The sequence below is a fragment of the Bos javanicus genome, chromosome 17 (assembly GCF_032452875.1).
Source record: "Bos javanicus breed banteng chromosome 17, ARS-OSU_banteng_1.0, whole genome shotgun sequence".
NCBI lineage: Eukaryota > Metazoa > Chordata > Mammalia > Artiodactyla > Bovidae > Bos > Bos javanicus.
In genome coordinates, this window is record NC_083884.1 from 41,270,875 (window position 1) to 41,291,694 (window position 20,820).

General features: G+C 39.0%; 1 protein-coding gene across 7 annotated transcripts in view; it reads right to left on the reverse strand.

The window, feature by feature from the left end:
- The window catches only part of TMEM144 (transmembrane protein 144), a 68,295-nt gene that overhangs the window by 40,558 nt on the left and 6,917 nt on the right, over window positions 1–20,820 (reverse strand). For 2 of the 7 annotated variants that reach the window (XM_061384331.1, XM_061384337.1), the window contains exon 1: window positions 8,012–8,216. The exons of 1 other annotated variant lie outside the window; for it this stretch is intronic. The gene's annotated coding sequence lies outside the window, so the exon portion shown is untranslated. Of the gene's footprint in view, window positions 1–7,752; window positions 7,937–8,011; window positions 8,221–20,820 lie in introns of those variants that run through there. 4 more of the 7 variants (XM_061384335.1, XM_061384334.1, XM_061384336.1 and 1 more) reach the window with 4 other exon arrangements.

Genomic DNA, 20,820 nt, shown 5'->3' on the forward strand with positions numbered 1-20,820 from the left:
CTGCATTAGGACCTGGTCTCACCAACCAGCAGGTGGGCAGCAGCCCTGGGATGACCTGGGCCCCATAGCCAGCCATGCTGGGACTTGGCCCCTCGTACCAGTGGCTAGCAGTCTATGCACTAGGCAGGGCCGCAAGCAACTGATTTGAGGGCCAGCCACACCTAGCAGTGTACCCACAGTAGTTGGCTCCAACACAACAGAAGGGCTCATGCAGTCCATATAGGGGGCACCACTAGAGCTCTGGTGATCAGAGAGGAGTGTCATGCTGGGATGCATAGGGATGTCTACTATTTATGGCTACTTCTCCAAGATCAGAAAATATAGCCAACTTACCTAATACGGAGTAACAAAAACAAAGAACTGGAAAAGTGAGGTGACAGAGGAATAGTTTCAAAATAAAAAAACAAGATAAAACTAAACAAGAAAAGCTAAGTGAAGTGAAGAAAGAAATTTACCCAATGAAGAGTTCAGGTAATGATCATAAAGATACTCAAGGAACTTAAGAATGGATGAAACAATAGGAATTTTAACAGTGAGCTAGAAAATCTGAAGAACCAAAGAGAGGTGAAGAATACAACAATTGATATAAAAAGTACACTAGAGAAAAATAACAGTTGATAATTAGATGTTACATGGGAAGGGATCAGCTAACTGGAAGACAGAGTAGTGGAAATCACCAAAGCTGAACAGAAAGAAAAAATTTAGAAAACTAAGGATAGTTTAAGAGATCCTTGGGACAACATCAAGCATCTAACATTCACATTGGGCTCAGTCACTTCAGTCGTGTCTGACTCTTTGCAACGTTTAGACTGTAGACCCTCAGGCTCCTCTGTCCATGGGATTCTCCAAGCAAGAATACTGGAGGGGGTTGCCATGCCATCCTTTAGGGGATCTTCCTGACCTAGGAATCAAACCCACACCTCTTATGTCTCCTGCATTGCAGGCAGCTTCTTTACCTCTGAGCTACCAGAGAAGCCCAGTACTCACATTAAGCGGTGCCAGAATGAGAAGACAGAGAAAAAGGGTAGGAAAAGTTATTTGAAAAAATAAAAGTTGAAATTTACAAACAGCTCACGTAGCTCAATATGAAAAAAAAAATCAAAAAAGTGGGCAGAATACCTATAATATGATCCAGCAATCCTGGGCAGAGAAAAATGTGGTTCAAAAGTATACAGGCACTGCAATGTTCACTAAAACACTATTTACAAAAGTCAAGATATGGAGGCAACCACCAACAAATGAAAGGATAAAGAAGACATGATATGTATACACAAAGGAAGATTACTCAGCCATAATAAGAATGAAATAATGCATTTGCAGCAACATGGATGGACCTGGAGATTATCATACTAAGTGAAGTAAGTCAGACAAAGACAAATATCATACGGTATTCCTTATATATTCAATCTAAAAAAAACCTGATACAAATGAGCTTATTTACAAAACAGAAAGAGACTCACAGACTTAGAGAACAAACTTATAGTTACCAAGGGAGGAAGGTGGAAGAGGAGGAATAGTTAGGGAGTTTGAGATTGATAGGTATACATTGCTCTCTTTAAAATAGATAACCAACAAGGGTCTACTGTAAAAAAAAAAATAAAGAATAATAATAATAGCTGAAACTTTCTACAACCTTGGAAAAGAAACAGAAATCCAGATCCAGTAAGCAAAAACATCCCAAACAAGATCAATTCAGAGAGGTCCACACTAAGACACAGTAAAAATTAAAGATAGAGAATATTGAAAGCAGCAAGGAAAAAGCAAGTAGTTACATACAAGAGAACTCCCATAAGACTGTCAGCTAACTTTTCAGCAGGAACTTTGCAGGCCACAGGGAGTGGCATGATATATTTTAAGTGATGAAACCAAGATGGCTTTATTCCAGGGATGCAAGGATATGTCAATATCTGCAAATCAATCAGCATGATACACGACATTAACAAATTGAAGCATAAAAACCATGATCATCTCAATAGATGCAGAAAAAGTTTTTGACAAAATTCAATATCCATTTATGATAAAAAAACTCTCAAGAAAGTGGATAGAGAGGGAGCAAATCTTAACATAATAACAGCCATATATGATGAACCTGGGGCTTCTCTGGTGGCTCAATGTTAAAGATCCGCCTGCCAGAGCAGGCGACACAAGAGATTCAAGTTTGATCCCTGGGTCACAAAGATCCCCTGGAGAAGGAAATGGCAACCCACTCCAGTATTATTGTCTGGAAAATTCCACAGATAGAGAAGCCTGGTGGGCTATAGTCCATGGGATTGCAAAGAGTTGAACACGACTGAGCACACCTACACACTCAACTAGGTGGTGGTATGTGCAGCAGGCATGGGCATGAGGAGCCTACGGCTAATACCACTCAACGGTGAAAACCTGAAATCATTTCCTTTAAGAATAGGAGCAAGACAAAAGATGCCCCCTGTCATCACTTTTATTGAATGCAGTATTGGAAGTCCTAGCCCTGGCATTGTGGACAAAAAAAGAAATAAAGGGAATACAAATTGGAAAGAAAGATGTAAAACTGTCACTGTTTGCAGATTACATAATAATATCTATGCTGCTGCTGCTGCTGCTGCTAAGTTGCTTCAGTTGTGTCCGACTGTGCGACCCTATGGACAGCAGCCCACCAGGCTTCTCTGTCCATGGGATATTCTAGGCAAGAATACTGGAGTGGGTTGCCGTTTCCTTCTCTAAAAATGCATCAAAAACGTGAGAACTAGTATATGAATTCAGTAAAGCTGCAGGGTACAAAATTAAAATATAGAAACCTGTTGCATTTCTGTACACTAGTAATGAACTATCAGAGAGAGAAATTAATTAAACAATCCCATTTACAATAGCATCAAAAAGAATAAAATCTCTGGGAATAAATTTAACCACAGAGGTTAAAGATCTGTACTTGGAAAACTATAAGACACTGATAAAATTGAAGATGACACAAACAGAAGTATATACCATGCTCATGTATTAAAAGACTTAATGTTGTTAAAATGACCATACTACCCTGCGCAATCTACAAATTTCATACAATTCCTGTCAAAACAGCATGGCATTTTTCACAGAAGTGGAACAAATAATTGTAAATGTGTATGGAAACACAAAAGACCACAAATAGCCAAAATGATCTTGAGAAAGAACAAAGTTTGAGTTATTATGCTCCCTGATTTCATACCACTAAGCTACAGTAATCAAAACATATGGTATAGGCACAAAACTGGCATACAGATCAATGGAACAGAATAGAGAGCCCAGAAATAAATCTACAAACACACAGTAAACTAATTTACGACAAAGGAGGCAAGAATATACAATGGGGAAAAGAAAACCTTTTTGATAAATGGTGTTGGGTAAACTGGACAGCTACATGAAAAAGAAATATCAAATAATGGTGTTGTGTACCTGGAAATAATAGTGATGTAAGTCAACAAAGCCAGTGGAGGTGATGGAATTCCAGTTGAGCTATTTCAAATCCTGAAAGATGATGCTGTGAAAGTGCTGCACCCAATATGCCAGCAAATTTGGAAAACTCAGCAGTGGCCACAGGACTGGAAAAGGTCAGTTTTCATTCCAATCCCAAAGAAAGGTAATGCCAAAGAATGCTCAAATTATCGCACAATTGCACTCATCTCGCACGCTAGTAAAGTAATGCTCAAAATTCTCCAAGCCAGGCTTCAGTAATACGTGAACCGTGAACTTCCAGATGTTCAAGCTGGTTTTAGAAAAGGCAGAGGAACCAGAGATCAAATTGCCAACATCTGCTCGATCATGGAAAAAGCAAGAAAGTTCCAGAAAAAGATCTATTTCTGCTTTACTGACTATGTCAAAGCCTTTGACTGTGTGGATCATAAAAAACTGTGGAAAATTCTGAAAGAGATGGGAATACCAGACCACCTGACCTGCCTCTTGAGAAACGTATATGCAGGTCAGGAAGCAACAGTTAGAACTGGACATGGAACAACAGACTGGTTCCAAATAGGAAAAGGAGTACATCAAGGCTGTATATTGTCACCCTGCTTATTTAACTTATATGCAGATACATCATGAGAAACGCTGGGCTGGAAGAAGCACAAGCTGGAATCAAGATTGCCGGGAGAAATATCAATAACCTCAGATATGCAGATGACACCACCCTTATGGCAGAAAGAGAAGACGAACAAAAAAGCCTCTAGAAGAAAGTGAAAGAGGAGGGTGAAAAAGTTGGGTTAAAGCTCAACATTAACAAAACAAAGATCATGGCATCTGGTCCCATCACTTCATGAGAAATAGATGGTGAAACAGTGGAAACAATGTCAGATTTATTTTTGGGGGCTCCAAAATCACTGCAGATGGTGATTGCAGCCGTGAAATTAAAAGATGCTTACTCCTTGGAAGGAAAGTTATGACCAACCTAGATAGCATATTCAAAAGCAGAGACATTACTTTGCCAACAAAGGTCCATCTAGTCAAGGCTGTGGTTTTTCCAGTGGTCATGTATGGATGTGAGAGTTGGACTGTGAAGAAAGCTGAGCACCCAAGAATTGATGCTTTTGAATTGTGGTGTTGGAGAAGACACTTGAGAGTCCCTTGGGCTGCAAGGAGATCCAACCAGTCCATTCTGAAGGAGATCAGCCCTGGGATTTCTTTGGAAGGAATGATGCTAAAGCTGAAACTCCAATACTTTGGCCACCTCATGTGAAGACTTGACTCATTGGAAAAGACTCTGATACTGGGAGGGATTGGGGGCAGGAGGAAAAGGGGACGACAGAGGATGAGATGGCTGGATGGCATCACCAACTCGATGGACATATGTTTGAGTGAACTCTGGGAGTTGGTGATGGACAGGGAGGCCTGGCTTTGCTGCAATTCATAGGGTCGCAAAGAGTCGGACATAACTGAGCGACTGAACTGAACCGAACTGATAGGTCAACTATACCTTTATTTTAAAAAAATTAGCCACTGGGAGGAAATATGTCAAAACAGCAAAGACAGTCACCCCTGGAGGGTAGGGATTATGAGTGAATTGTAAACTTTTACTCGATGGTTTTATGTGTTTCTAGTAGAACATATGGGCTCCCCTGGTAGCTGAGCTGGTAAAGAATCCGCCTGCAATGCAGGAGGCCTGGGTTAGATCCCTGGGTTGGGAAGATCCCCTGGAGAAGGGAATGGCTACCCACTCCAGTATTCTGGCCTGGAGAATTCCATGGACTGTATAATCCATGGGGTCACAAAGAGTCGGACACAACTGAGCGGTAAAATAGAACATATATTGCTTATAAAATGAGAAACAAAACAATGTCATTAAGAATGAAAAAAATTAATCTCTTAAATCCCTTCAGGAGTAATGTTCTTGAAAAATACCTTAAGGACTATCTGAAAATCCAAGGTCAGCAGTTGTGTCCTGCATGATACTATAACTGGCCACTAGAATAAAGGGACAGAGAAGGTGATGGCACCCCACTCCAGTACTCTTGCCTGGAAAATCCCATGGACAGAGAGGACTGGTAGGCTGCAGTCCATGCCTGGAAAATCCCATGGACAGAGAGGACTGGTAGGCTGCAGTCCATGGGGTCTCGAAGAGTCGGACACGACTGAGCGACTTCACTTTCACTTTTCACTTTCATGCATTGGAGAAGGAAATGGCAACCCACTCCAGTGTTCTTGCCTGGAGAATCCCAGGGATGGGGGAGCCTGGTGGGCTGCTGTCCATGGGGTCGCACAGAGTCGGACACAACTGAAGCGACTTAGCAGCAGCAGCAGAATAAAGGGAAGCAGCTAACTAGCTGTCTGTGCAATCGGGTAGCCATGGGTCACATAAGGATAACTACATTTTCATTAAAATCAATTAAATGTAGCAAAAGAAAAAAATTCAATTCCTTAGTTAAATTAACTACATTTCAAGTGCTCAATGGCCACATAGAGCCAGAAGCTATCACAATGGACAGTGCAGAATGTATTTAGAACATTCCTATCACTGCAGAAAGTTCTACTGGACAACACTCCTAAGCTTATTAAAAAGCTCTGGTTTACTATGAAGAAAAGGATCAAAACTCAAAGAGCCAAGAACCAGACATTTTTCACAAGATAATATCTGGAAAACGTTATTGAACATAATTCACTTTTTTAGCTATAAAAGCTACATGAGAAAAATACAACAGTCATTTTATCACAAGAGGTAACCAGAGTCATGCCACAATACCACTCTGAAATCATATTTGGCACACTGACCTTTTGTTTCACTCACTTCTGTATATAAATCCTCTGGAATGTAATTTAAAACAATCCACCTCTTTCCCCCCCAAATTTAATATATAGTGATATTTTTCTATGAATATGTAATGAATAAAGCATTTTATACATCTAAAATCACTTTTATTATTTTATTTTACAATAATAAACATTTACTTTCAAGGTGTTTCATTTTGTTCATTGTCAAAGAACAATGCTCTTTGCAGAGAATATGTTATATACAACTATCTACAACATATCTTCTTTGGTATTATTAAAGATAGTTTAACCCCAGACAGGGATAACTTCAATACTGATCAATAAATTTTAGTAAGAAAACTATCTATTTGAGATTTTGTATGCTTTCTTAAAATGAAACAAAATGCCGGTAAGACAATATCCTCCATGAGGATGTAGTTGAGAAAGAGGTGCTGACATATTTAACACTGACAGAGTAAAAAAACTGCAATAAAAATACTACAAATCTCATCATTAGATGCAAAGAAAGTTTCAGCCCTGTGGCTTCCATCAGTGGCTTACATGAGTTTGGTTCAAAGATCAAGGTGGTGGATTGTTGCTAAAATATCAGAGAGGCAATAGTTCAGAGAAACTGGAGATATTCAGGAAGGATATCACAGGACTAAAGACACATGATTACTTTCAGCTAAGAAAGCAATTTTTTTTTCCATTTTAACTAAACTCAAGGAAACCGGGGGGTGGTGGATCCTTTATAAGCACATTGCAAAGAGAATGCCCACCCTTAAAAAATAGCAAAGTGAGCAAAAAGATGGTTCTATTGAAGAATATTGAAAGCCCCAAACCGCTCAGATTTCCTTGAAAGAATAACCTGGTATGCTAATCACAGTGGATACACTGCATTTTGACTGCTGGGTGAACATTAACCGGAGTTACTTAGTTATTGTGGGCAGATGCAGTCAAATGAAGTTTACTGCATGCGCCTCTGGCACATTGCAGAAAGCATGTGATCTAATCTCATCGTGGGTTGACAATGTTTATTATCTTTAAAGAAGAGTCTATTCTTTCTAAATCAATGAAATTTTTGTGGAAAAGAAAACACCACTTTAGCACATTACTCCCAGGTTTTTTTGGTGCAAACCTACCGAGTTAACAAGGCTCAAACTTTCAATTATAATGTTTAATTTAAATAATTGAAAATATTTAAATTAACATACTCTCGACTAAAGTAGTTTTTAAATGGCTATCTACTGATATACTGTTAAACCATATTTATTTATTTTTGTTCTAGTACTTTTGATTTACTGATTAGTACTTCTTGAAATCTCTCATGGTAATTTAAACTTTTTCCTCTAAATCTCTCCTAGCAATTGAAAGCTTTCCCTCTAATTCTCTCCTAACAATTTAAACGTCTATAGAGACCTTTTTTTGGCTAGTCTTTCGTACGCTCTGATCAATTTTGCTTGCTCCACTTCACCTAAGATTTCGGTTTTAGTTTCATGTTAATTTCCTCAAATATGCGCCGGTGTCTTGGCTAACATTAGCAGTGTTGAATTTACTTACTCTGAGACTTTTTTTGTTTTGTTTTTTTATTTCAATCAGGAGCATGTTTTTAAAAATCATCAGACACTCCCCTGTCCAGCTGCCCGGGTTTCCTTAAGTTGCTGTCCCCACGCTGCTTGGTGCTCCGGGCTGGGGCTGGGCTGAAATCCCCTGGCGCTCTGCAGCTGCACAGCCGCCTCCCCTACGCAGATGCCGAACAAGCACCGCCTTACTCTTCCGGCGCCCAGCCAGCCTGGACTTCCTGCGAGACCTTCCTTACCTGTTCACCTGCAGAAAGAGAGGGCAGGGCTCCTGCACCCACGTTCCCAGGCTCGTCTGAACTCCTTTCCTTCCGGGGAGGCAATGACCTGCACACCTGGCCGCAGAGGACCGAGAAGAACTTAACAAAGGAGATCCCGGACCTGCGGGGCGTTAGGCTGGGAAACACCTTCCTCCAGCTGCCGGGCGGTGCGGGTCACGTGACTTTGTTGTGCGGTCAACTGACCGCTTGTCAATCAACCAGCAAACTTGAAAGGCTTTTGTGTTTTCTAAAACGTGATTGTTTTAGGGAACTCAAAGTGTCATCCTCATTAAATCTCCCAGAGCATGGTATGATCGGTACTATTAATGGATAAAAGGACAAGGAATTTCACAACTGTTAAAGATTATCTAAAGCTGTGTTTTCTTTTTTACAGAATGTGAAGAAATTCATCTGAACCACCAATGTCACTAATATCCCTTGTAACATCACAAGATTTTACTTGACATCACCACCCTTTATAAAAGCTCCCAGACCATTTATCTGTATATTTATTGGGTCTGTTTTGAGGAGCAGGTGAGAACACATCTTCTAGACTCAAGCTTGGCTGCCCATCACAGTCTCTGGGGAGATTTTCTGTTTTGTTTCATTTTTTAAAAAGACTAATACCTGGGGGTTTTCCTGGTGGCTCAGTGGAGAGGAGTCCACCTGCCAGTGCAGGAGACATGGGTTTGCTCCCTGGTGAGGGAAGATCCCACGTGCCATGGAGCAACTAATTCTGTGCACCGCAACTACTGAAGCTGTGCTCTAGAGCCTGGGAGCTGCAGCTACTGAAGCCTGCCCTGCGCCTACAGCTTGCATTCTGCAACAAGAGAAGCCACTACAAGAAGTCCCCACTCACTGCATCTAGAGAAAAAGCCTGCGTGCAGCAACAAAGACCCAGGGCAGCCAAATTAAAAACAACAACTAATACCTGGACCCCACTCCAGGCCAACTGAAATATAATCTCTACAAGTGTGATTGGGACGTATTTTCTTTTAAAACTTCCTTCAGGTCAGTCTAATGTGAAGCCAGGATTGAGAATCCCATTCTAGACCAATAGTTGTGAAATGTTGTTGAATTACCCAGAGAATGGGTCACTAAGCATCTTAGTGACATCTTGATTTAGATTTTGAGAAACACGGCTCTAGTCCCCCACTGTCAGAGATGTGACCACAAGCTGAATTTAGCTATTTAAATTTAAATTAAGATAAAAAATTCAGTACAAGTAGCCACATGTGTGGATTACAGACCATTTCTATTCCTGCAGAAGTGTCTAGTGGAGAGCACTGTCCTGGACTGTCTGTCCTGGGGATCAGCCGTGACTTGTGCACAGTCTACCCTCGTGAGGATTCCAGAATAGCAAGGGACAGAGCTATGAACACACAGGTTCGGAAAGAGGAAGTTCAAGGAAGGCCTCTCTGAGGAAGTGACTTTGCACTGAGACATTTCAACGGTTGGTAATGGTTGTGGAGTTACAATGAGAAACCCTAACGACAGTTCAAAGACAAAGGAAACCCTGGAAGGAAGTCTTGTTTTAAATATCAATCACATTCATAAGCTATCATTGTAATTAAGCAGATGGGAAGGTAAAGTGTCATCCCATTTAAAGAATTAAAGAAGCTAAGGCTTTTCACTTCAGAGAAAGAACAAATTCAACAGTTCAGAGAAACTGTGGAGAAATAAGTTCCCCTTTCCACATATCCATACTCACAGACACACACATATACAACCGCTCTCTCTTCCAAAAATACAGAGCCTAAATACAACCTAGAATTGCTTCTTTTTGTGATTACAAAAGACTTCAGCGGATGATCACATGGTTAGGTCTTGCTCCAGGTTCACTGAGAAACAGACTCCCATTGTTGTGAATTCCCTAAAATCTGAGTATGAGTTAGGGACTGAGTCAGGCTTCAGGACACATTATGGAATATCGCTCTCCAGGGCTTTTTACATCAGGCTGCAGATACACCTGAAACATGGACAATCCAATGCTTTTTTCAAGTTGTTTCATGTGCATTAATGCCTGAGCATGAAGTTTTGTGTTGAAGGAGTCTTGGTAACCTCTAGAAGATGTGGCTTACCTTCACCTTCTGACCCTTTATCTTGGCAAAGTCATTCATTCTCTCTCAACTTCAGTTTTCTAGTATGTAAAATGCCAATAATAAGACCTGTGTACTTTGCCCTTGTGAAATGAAATTCATATTTTATGGAAAGACAGGGATTCCCACATAGTTTAGGGGTAAAGAATCCATTCTCTTGCCATTGCAGGAGACCCAGGAGACCTGGGTTTGATCCCTGGATCAGAAAGATCCCTTGGAGAAGGAAATGGCAACCCACTCCAGTATTCTTGCCTGGAAAATCCCATGGATTGAGGAACCTAGCAGGCTAAAATCCATAAAGTCACAAAGAGTCTTACATGACTAAGTTGCACTCACATACACGTACATGGGAAGACAAAAATTTAAACATAAAATTTCTCCTCTGACCATTGACTGCTCTGCATTCTGCATTGTGGATGTGCATTATGCATGGACCAGACCTCCCAAATCAGCAAGAATACTTCAGTTCAGTTCAGTTCAGTCCAGTCACTCAGTTGTGTCCATCTCTTTGCGATTTCATGGACTGCAGCATGCCAGGCCCCCCTGTCCATCACCAACTCCTGGAATTTACTCAAACTCATGTCCATCAAGTCGGTGATGCCATCCAACCACCTCATCCTCTGTCGTCCCCTTCTCCTCTCGCCTTCAGTCTTTCCCAGCATCAGGGTCTTTTCAAATGAGTAAGTTCTTCGCATCAGGTGACCAAAGTATTGGAGCTTCAGCCTCAACATCAGTCCTTCCAATGAATATTAAGGACTGATTTCCTTTAGGATTGACTGGTTGGATCTCCTTGCAGTCCAAGGGACTCTCAAGTCTTCTCCAACACCACAGTTCAAAACAACAATTCTTCAGCACTAAGCTTTCTTTATAGTCCAACTCTCACGTCCATACATGACTACTGGAAAAACCATAGCACTGACTAGACAGACTTTTGTTGGCAAAGTAATGTCTCTGCTTTTTAATAAGCTGTCTAACTTTTCTTCCAAGAAGCAAGTGTCTTTTAATTTCATGGCTGCAGTCACCATCTGCTATGATTTTGGAGCCCCCAAAATAAAGTCTCTCAATGTTTCCACTGTTTCCTCATCTATTTGCCATGAAGTGATGGGACCAGAGGCCATGATTTTACTTTTCTGTATGTTGAGTTTTAAGCCACGTTTTTCACTCTCCTCTTTCACTTTCATCAAGAGGCTCTTTAGTTCTTCACTTTCTGCCATAAGGGTGTTGTCATCTGAGTGTCTGAAGTTACTGATAGTTCTCCAGGCAATCTTGATTCCAGCTTGTGCTTCATCCAGCCCAGCATTTCTCATGATGTACTCTTCATATAAGTTAAATAAGCAGGGTGACAATATACAGCCTTGACGTACTCCTTTCCTGATTTGGAACCAGTCTGTTATTCCATGTCCAGTTCTAACTGTTGCTTCCTGGCCCGCATACAGATTTCTCAAGAGGCAGGTCAGGTGGTCTGTTATTCCCATCTCTTTCAGATTTTTCCACAGTTTGCAGTGATCCACACAATCAAAAGCGTTGGTGTAGTCAATAAAGCAGAAGTAGATATTTTTCTGAAACTCTCTTGCCTTTTTGATGATCCAGTGGATGTTGGCAATTTGATCTCTGGTTCCTCTGCCTTTTCTAAAATCAGCTTGAACATCTGGAAGTTCACAGTTCATGTACTGCTGAAGCCTGGCTTGAAGAATTTTGAGCATTACTTTACTAGCATGTAAGATGAGTGCAGTTGTGCAGTAGTTTGAGCATTCTTTGGAATACTTGCTCAATCATAAAGAGTAACATTTTTCCAGCGTTGATAAGACAACTTCTTAAAAGATAACATTCTTCTCAATCTTGTAAAGGGTCACGTAATCTACTATGATAATGTTTAGTCTGGATATGTAAACTGTAAAATGTCATTTGATATATAGCTCTCTGTCTCAAAAAGCTTACACAACTGTGCCTTAACTTCTGAGATGCTCTTCCTGGTTATAATCCTCAAATTTGGCTCAAATAAAAATTTTTCTTTCTTTCTTTGATTGACTGATTAATTTTCCATCCACACCCTGTTGTGTGGTCAAAAGATATAATGGATATAAAATATTATTATTATGACTTTTGGTTTCTGCTCTGACATATGAAGATCTTGAAAACTGTCACTACTGCCACCACAATAAGAAAAAAGTTGGACCAACTGAAAATCAGTGATTCTTTTTACAAACTTACCAGAGAAGTGAGGTCACTGGACAAATTACCTCTCTGGAAACTGACTCAGACAATCCCAGCTGACTAGGAGCAGAAGCCACTGTCACCAGTCACAGATAGGGGCAGTAATCGGAGGACAGCTTGAGACCAGTGTGAACTTGACTGAGAGTGCAAAACTCTGAGGCAGTAGGATTTAGGCTTAGGTCAACACCCACACTTACATGATTTTTACCTTGAGGAGCCCTACCGGTTTTTCCTGTGAAGATAAGAGAGGAATTCCCTCTTGGGTCGGGCAAGGAGGAGGAGCAATAGCTTTGAAATGCACATAGAGCTTCCTGTCCCTGAAACAAAGGCTGCGTGAACACTCAGTTGCTCAGCCATGTCCCACTCTTTTGTGACCCCATGAACTGTAGCCCGCCAGGCTCCTCTGTCCATGGGATTTCCCGGGCAAGAATACTGGTGTGGGTTGCCATTTCCTTCTCCAGGGAATCTTCCCCACCCAGGGATCGAACCGGCATCCCTTGCATCTCCTGCAGTGGCAGTTGGATTCTTTACCACTTAACCACTTGGGAAGTTGAAACAAAGCTAGTCTGCAAGGGTCATTTCTGTATCAGAGCTCTATCTGACCTCGAGGGAGGATAATTAGACAACTTCTGCTCCTTCAAGCCTATCTCATGTGAGGAGAAAAAGAACTGCTGGTTCCCACTTGGATATTTGAAGATTTTGCAAGTTGTCATGCCTGTCATCACAAGAAAGCTGAACAACTATTCATAGCCCAGGGATTCCAGCTCGCTAAAAATGGAGATTTAATCCCAAGATTATAGAATGCATCCCCTTCCCAATTCCTTATGATCGTATTCAAAGTTTTCCAGTTACAGCAGCAGTGGATTATAACTGAGAGCTGCAGGACACAGACACAGTTCAGGAAGAAGTTTCTAAGGAAACAAAAGAGCAGACAAAACAAACGTCATTAAAGGAAAGTGAAACCTCTCTTCACCAAATATTAAACGCAGCTTAACTCGTGGCCATTTTGACATAAAAGCTCACACTAAAGACTTGCTTATCTCAGTTCCTATTACCTGATACATTATGCCTGGCTTGTAAAAAAATTGCAACACATGCTGAAAGGTGAGCAGTCTGAAAAAATAAAGCAAGCATAAGAAGCAGACTTGAAATTGGTAGAGGTTTTGAAATTATCAGAGTGGGAACTTAAAATACTTACAATTAATATGCTAAGAGGTTTACTGGAGAAATTAGACAATATGAAAGAACAGGTGTGTAATATATGCAGAGAAATAAAAAACTCTAAGAATCAAAAGAAACTGCTAGAAAATAAAGCACTGAAACAGAAATGAAGAACACTTTTCACAGCTGAGAAATAATCCATGAACTTGAATATATGTCAATAGAAAGATCTCAAATTTCAGTATAAAAACAGATTTTTTTAAAAAAAGAACAATATTCAAGAACTATGAAAAACTACAAAAAAAGTGTTAAATATAGGTAATGTGAATACCAAACAGAAAAGGATACGAATATTTGAAGTAATAGTGCCTGAAAATTTTCCAGAATTGATGGCAGATACCAAACCAGAGACTCACGAAATTCAGAAAACACCAAATAGGATAAATACAAAATTATCTACTTGTCAGTATATCATATTCAAATTGCAGAATGTCAGACAAAGAAAGAAAAATACTGAAAAAAGCTGGAGGAGAAAATTACCTTACCCATGGCAAAGCAAGAATAGAATTACATCAGATATCTCTCTTCAGAAACCAGGCAAATGAGTGGAATGGAACATTTAGAGTGCTGAAAGAAAAATCCGCCAATGCATAATTCTGAATCCAGTTAATTAATTATCCTTCAAAAGAGAAGAGGAAATAGACTTTTTCAGACCCCCCCCCCCAAAAAAAAGGAGGGGGGAATCTTTCACTACTAGATCTACCTTGGAAGAAATGTTAAAGTAAGTTCTTCATAGACAAGAAAATGATATAGTCAGAAACTTTGATCTACATGAAGAAAGGTAGAACATGAAAAAGAATAAACAAAAGTAAAAATAAGATTTTTATTCTTAATTGATCTAATAGATAACTTCAAAATAATAATAGCAACAATATATTTGATACAGACAGAGTGAAGGGACAAAGTAGGTGATTATATTGTTAATTCCACTAGGGGGTTGTAATTAAAAAAAAAAAATATATATATATATAAGACCCCTGTAAGTTAATGATCATTCAAGAAAACAAGTTTGCTAAACCACAAAACCAACCATATTTGCTTAGCAATAAAACCATGCAGTGGAAGCATGAGACATGCCCCAAAACAATAAAGCAATGGTGCAAGAGGATCGCATACTGCCCAGTGTGCTCAGTAAGTTAATGATCTCTGTGACATGCTGCCTGCACACATACAAAACAATAATCTCTGGAACTCGCTTGACCATGTAGGAACAAGGAAACTTCCTGCTCAACCTGGAGGAGAAACTGCCAACTCAAGAGAGACAAATAAGGTCTTCTTCTCCCTCTCCACTTTTCCTTTGATTATAAAACTGTAGCCCAGTAGGTTCTCAGAGCATAGCATTTCTTGCCCACCTGCTTGTAAGCCTCACAAGCATTCTATTCCCATACATCACTTCTTACCTACCACTTTGCTCTCATTGAATTCTTTACACTGAGACATAAAGGACTATGGTAACGAAGTTCTTTGGAGCACTCCTGAAATGACACTTAAAGATTTCACATTGGGTGATTATAGCTTGTCGGTAAGTGAAATGAATGACAGTGTTATAAGAGATAGGAAGGAGGAGCTGCAAATAATTTATAATAAAGAAATTGCATTACCTGTGAAGAGGTATAGTGTTATTTGAAAGTAGATTTAGATTAGTTATAATTGTACTGTATACTCAGGCAATTCTTAAAATAATTGTGCAGAAAGTATAATTAATATGCTAAGAGAGGAGAGAAAATGGAATCACATAAGTCCTTAATTAAAACTAAAAAAAGCAGAAAGGGGGAGGGAAGAAAAAAGAAAACAAAGCACAAAGGCAATAAGTAGAAAAAAGTTTATGGTAGATATCAATCTACCTCTCTCAATCATCACTTTAAATGTGAGTTGTTTAAATACACCAAAGAAAAAATAAAGACTGACAGAGTGAATAAAATATAGGACTCAATCACATATTGTTTACAAGAAACCAACTTTAATTATAAAGACACAGATGAAAAACTGATCAGAAGAAAGTTGGATTAACCATTTTAATTTCTGACAAAGCTGACTTCAGAACAAGGAAATTTTTAAGGAAATGGTAAAGGGCCATCTCACCAAGATGACATGACAATCCTCTGTCTGCATCTCAGAGTACAGCATTGAAGTATATGAGGCAAAGACAGATAAAACTGCAGCGAGAAGGAGACTTAAATGCACTATTATAGGTGGAGTCTTCAGCAACTCTCTATTGGTAATTGACAGATTCAGCAGGCATAAAATCAATGAGGATATAGTTGAATTGAATGCCGCCATCATCATCTGGGTCTAACTGTCAGTTGTATATTTCACCCAATCTGAGGAGACAATGCATAAAACACTAACCTTATACAGAAAGTCCTTCAAGCTCGCATAAACCATTAACCAGAATAGGCTACATCCTAGGCTGCACAGCACGTCTCAACACATTTAAAAGAATGAGTATCATACAAAGTACTGAGAGAGTTAAAGCTTAAGGCCCTTTAAGGAGGAGGTGAACATTCTTGCTCATGCTTTCCTTAAGCCTTGTGCAGCAAGGTATCTTGCCTGTGAACTGGCCTTTCTTTAGGTCTGGAACTAATGATCACACAACACAATGTATTATTCATGGAAATGGTTTTTTATGTTAATGATCATAATTGTAACAGATCTTGCCTGGGAACCTGTTTCTCCATACGTGTACCCCTGATTACACAATAGTATATCTCACCCAGAGACGTTGCCCAGAACCGTTCTCTCTGGCTAATCTCGTACTAAAGTTATCTCAGGATGTATGCCTTGGGAAAAGGTCTGGTGGAACTCTTACAACCTTGAAGTATTCTTTTTATCTATTATCAGCAGCTAGTTAAGAAGTATATAAGGTTGTGCTTAAACTAGTGAGGCAGATACTCTCCTGCCCCCTTCTGATGTCTATGTCAGAAGCTTTCTCTGTCCTGTCACTTTAAATAAATTTTTGCACACAAAGCTCTGAGTGACTGAGACCTGTCTTTGGTCCCAGAATTAAATCTTCTCCTTCAGAGACCATGAATCCAGTAGCTATCAGTATGCTCTCAGAGCACAATAAAATTAAGTTACAAATAAATATGGAAAACATACAACACATTTCTAAATAACTCATGGATCAAAGAAGTGCTCTCAAAATAAAATTTATTTCAAGCTTAATGAAAATACTGCTTATCAAGCTTATGGGATGCAGTGAAAGCAATATATATAGAGGAAATTATATAGCACCTAATACATACATTAGAAAAGAAATATCTAAAATCAACAATTTAAGTTTCCATAAGAGGAAACTAGAAATAGAAGAGCAAAATAAGTGCAAAGTAAGAAGAAGAAGAAGAAAAAATAGAAATCAATGAAATTGAGAACAGGAAAACATTAGAGAAAATAAAAGTAGCAACTATTTATTTGAAAAGATAAAATATATAAATTTATAGCTGGGCTAACTAAAGAAAAAAATACACAAATTACTGATACTAGAAATGAAAGTGAGGACAACACTATTTATCCCACGCTTCAGTTGTGTCCGACTCTGTGCGACCCCATAGATGGCAGCCCACTAGGCTCCCCTGTCCCTGGGATTCTCCAGGCAAGAATACTGGAGTGGGTTGCCATTTCCTTCTCCAATGCATGAAAGTGAAAAGTGAAAGTGAAGTCGCTCAGTCGTGCCTGACTCTTAGCGACCCCATGGACTGCAGCCTACCAGGCTCCTCCATCCATGGGATTTTCCAGGTAAGAGTACTGGAGTGGGGTGCCATTGCCTTCTCTGATAAACAGTCCTATGGCCATACATTTGATAACCTAGATTAAATGGACCAATCTGTAAAAAGACATAATTGCCAAAATTCAAATAAAGTACACAATTTGCATAAGAAATGTTATGCAAAGAAACTGAATCAGTAATAACATTTCAAAACAGAAAGCACCAAGCCCAGAAAAGTTCACAGGTGAATTCTACCAACATTTAAGGAAGAAATGTATATCTATTATCTATACTCTTTCAGAAAATAGAAACAGAAAAACACTTTCTAACTCATTCTATGAGGCTTAGATCAGTTCAGTCGCTCAGTTGTGTCCAACTCTTTTCGACCCCATGAATTGCAGCACGCCAGACCTCCCTGTCCATCACCAACTCCTGGAATTCACCCAAACCCATGTCCATCGAGTCAGTGATGCCATCCAATCATCTCATCCTCTGTTGTCCCCTTCTCCTCCTGTCCTCAATCTTTCCCAGCATCAGAGTCTTTTCAAATGAGTCAGATCTTCACATCAGGTGGCCAAAGTATTGGAGTTTCAGCTTCAACATCAGTCCTTTCAATGAACACCCAGGACTGATTTCCTTTAGGATGGATTGGTTGGATCTCCTTGCAGTCCAAGGGACTCTCAAGAGTCTTCTCCAACACCACAGTTTAAAAGCATAATTTCTTCGGTGCTCAGCTTTCTTCACAGTCCAACTCTCACATCCATACATGACCACAGGAAAAACCATAGCCTTGACTAGATGGACATTTGTTGGCAAAGTAATGTCTCTGCTTTTTAATATGCTATCTAGATTGGTCATAACTTTCCTTCCAAGGAGTAAGTGTCTTTTAATTTCATGGCTGCAATCACCATCTGCAGTGATTTTGGAGCCCAGAAAAATAAAGTCAGCCACCATTTCCACTGTTTCCCCATCTATTTCCCATGAAGTGATGGGACCAGATGCCATGATCTTTGTTTTCAGAATGTTGAGCTTTAAGCCAACTTTTTCACTCTCCTCTTTTACTTTCATCAAGAGGCTCTTTAGGTCTTATTCACTTTCTGCCATAAGGGTGGTGTCATCTGCATATCTGAGGTTATTGATATTTCTCCTAGCAATCTTGATTCCAGCTTGTGCTTCATCCAGCCCAGCATTTCTCATGATGTACTCTGCATATAAGTTAAAAAAGTTCTATAAGGCTAGCACTACCCTAATAATAAAACCAAATAAAGACATCACAAGACAACTACAGACCAGTATCACTTATGACTATACATGAGAAGATCCACAGCAAAACATTAGCAAATAGAAGCCACCAATATTATAAAAAGAATTATATGCAATGTCCAAGTGAGACTTATTGCAGGTATGGAAGAATGATTCAATATTAAAAAACCAATTAATGTAATGCATCATATTAACAGACTAAAAAATTGCATGATCACATCAATAGATACAGGAGAACCATTTGACAAAATCCAATACCCATTCTTTTTTTTTTTTTTTTCCAATACCCATTCTTAATGAAAATACTCAGTAAACCAGAAATTGAGGAAGGGGAACTTTCTCAGTTTAATAAAGAACATCATTAACAACCTACAGTTATGATCATACTTCACAGTGAAAGACTAGAAGCTTTTCCACTGAGATAAGTAACAAGATAAGGATAGCTCCTCTCACAACTGCTTTTCAACACTGTAATAGAAGTACTAGCTAAAACAATAAGACAAGGAAAAAAAAAAGATATACAGATGCAACTGTCTTTGTTCATGAATGATTTGATTTTGTATGTAGAAAATCCCAAAGAATTACAAAAAGAACTCCTGGAACAAGTAAGCAATTATAGCAGGTTTTTCCATGTACAGAATTAGATTATATATGTCAATAGTTATATATATGCCAGCAACAGACAGTATAATTTGAAGTTAAAAGTACTATACCATTTACATTATCACTAAAAAAATACTTAGAATAAATATAACAAAATATGTATATAAGCTCTATATGAGGAAAAGTACAAAATAATTTTGAACAAAACTGAAAGACTAAAGAAATGGAGAAATGTTCCATGTTCATGGACAGAAAAAATTATTGTTAAGATGTCACTCTTCTCAAGTGGATCTGTAGATTATAAGCTATCCAAATAAAAATCCTAAAAACTTATTCTGTGAATATTGATAAATTGATTCTAAAGTTTATACAGAAAGACGAAAGACCCAGAATTGCCTACACAGTACTGAAGACAGAAAAGAAAAATGATAATACCAAATTTCAAGGCTTACTGGAAAGTACAATAATCAAGATAATGTGGTATTAGTGAAAGAATAGACACATAGATCCATGGAACAGAATGGCAAGCCCCAAACGGACCCATATGTAGAGAGTTGATTGTTTTTTATAGAGAAGCCAATAGAGAAAGAATTGTCCTTTCTTTCTTGAAAGAAAGTGGTGCTGGAACAGCTAGACATCCATGTGCAAAAGTAGGTTAGCTGCAGACTTTATAATTTTTACAAAATTTTAAGACAAATCATATACCTAAATATAAAATACGAAACTTAAAAACTTATAAAAGATAGCATAGGAGAAAACCTAACTGACACTAAGTCTGGTGATGAGCTTTTATATGCAATGCTAAAACCACAATGAATAAAAGAAACAATTAATTGAACTTATTAAAATTAAAAATAGTGCTCTTTGAAAGATGTTAAGAGAATGAAAAGACAACCCTAATATGGGAGAAAATATCTGTAAAATACATGTCAGACAAAAAAGACTTGTATCCAAAAATATACACAAAACCCTTAAAATTAAATAGTAAGAAAGTCATCAACACAATTTAAAAAGTGGACTCAAGATCCAAACAGATAGCTCATTAAAGATTTTAAAATAGCAAATAATTATATAAAATGATGCTTAGTATCATATGTTACTAGGAAGTTGCAAGTTAAAATATTTGAAAGTTACCTCACACTTTTAAACCACTATACACCTACTGTTGCTGCTGCTGCTGCTAAGTCGCTGCAGTCATGTCTGACTCTGTGCGACCCCATAGACGGCAGCCCACCAGGCTCCCCGTCCCTGGGATTCTCCAGGCAAGAGCACTGGAGTGGGTTGCCATTGCCTTCTCCAATGCATGAAAGTGAAAAGTGAAAGTGAAGTCTCAGCTGTGTCTGACTCTTTGTGACCCCTGGACTGCAGCCCACCATGCTCCTCCAGCCATGGGATTTTCCAGGCAAGAATACTGGAGTGGGGTGCCATTGCCTTCTCCGATACACCTACTAGGACGGTTCAAATCCAAAAATCTGACAGTAGCAAATTATGAAAATGTCTTAGAACAATAGGAACTCTCATTCATTGCAAGTGGGACTGCAGAATGGTGTGGTTACTCTGAAAGACAGGTAGGTGGTTTCTTACAAAGATAAGCAGTCTTACCATATAATTTGGTAAACATGCTTCCAGGTATTCACACAAAAGTATTGATACTTACATCTAATCTTTCTAGCAGCCTTATT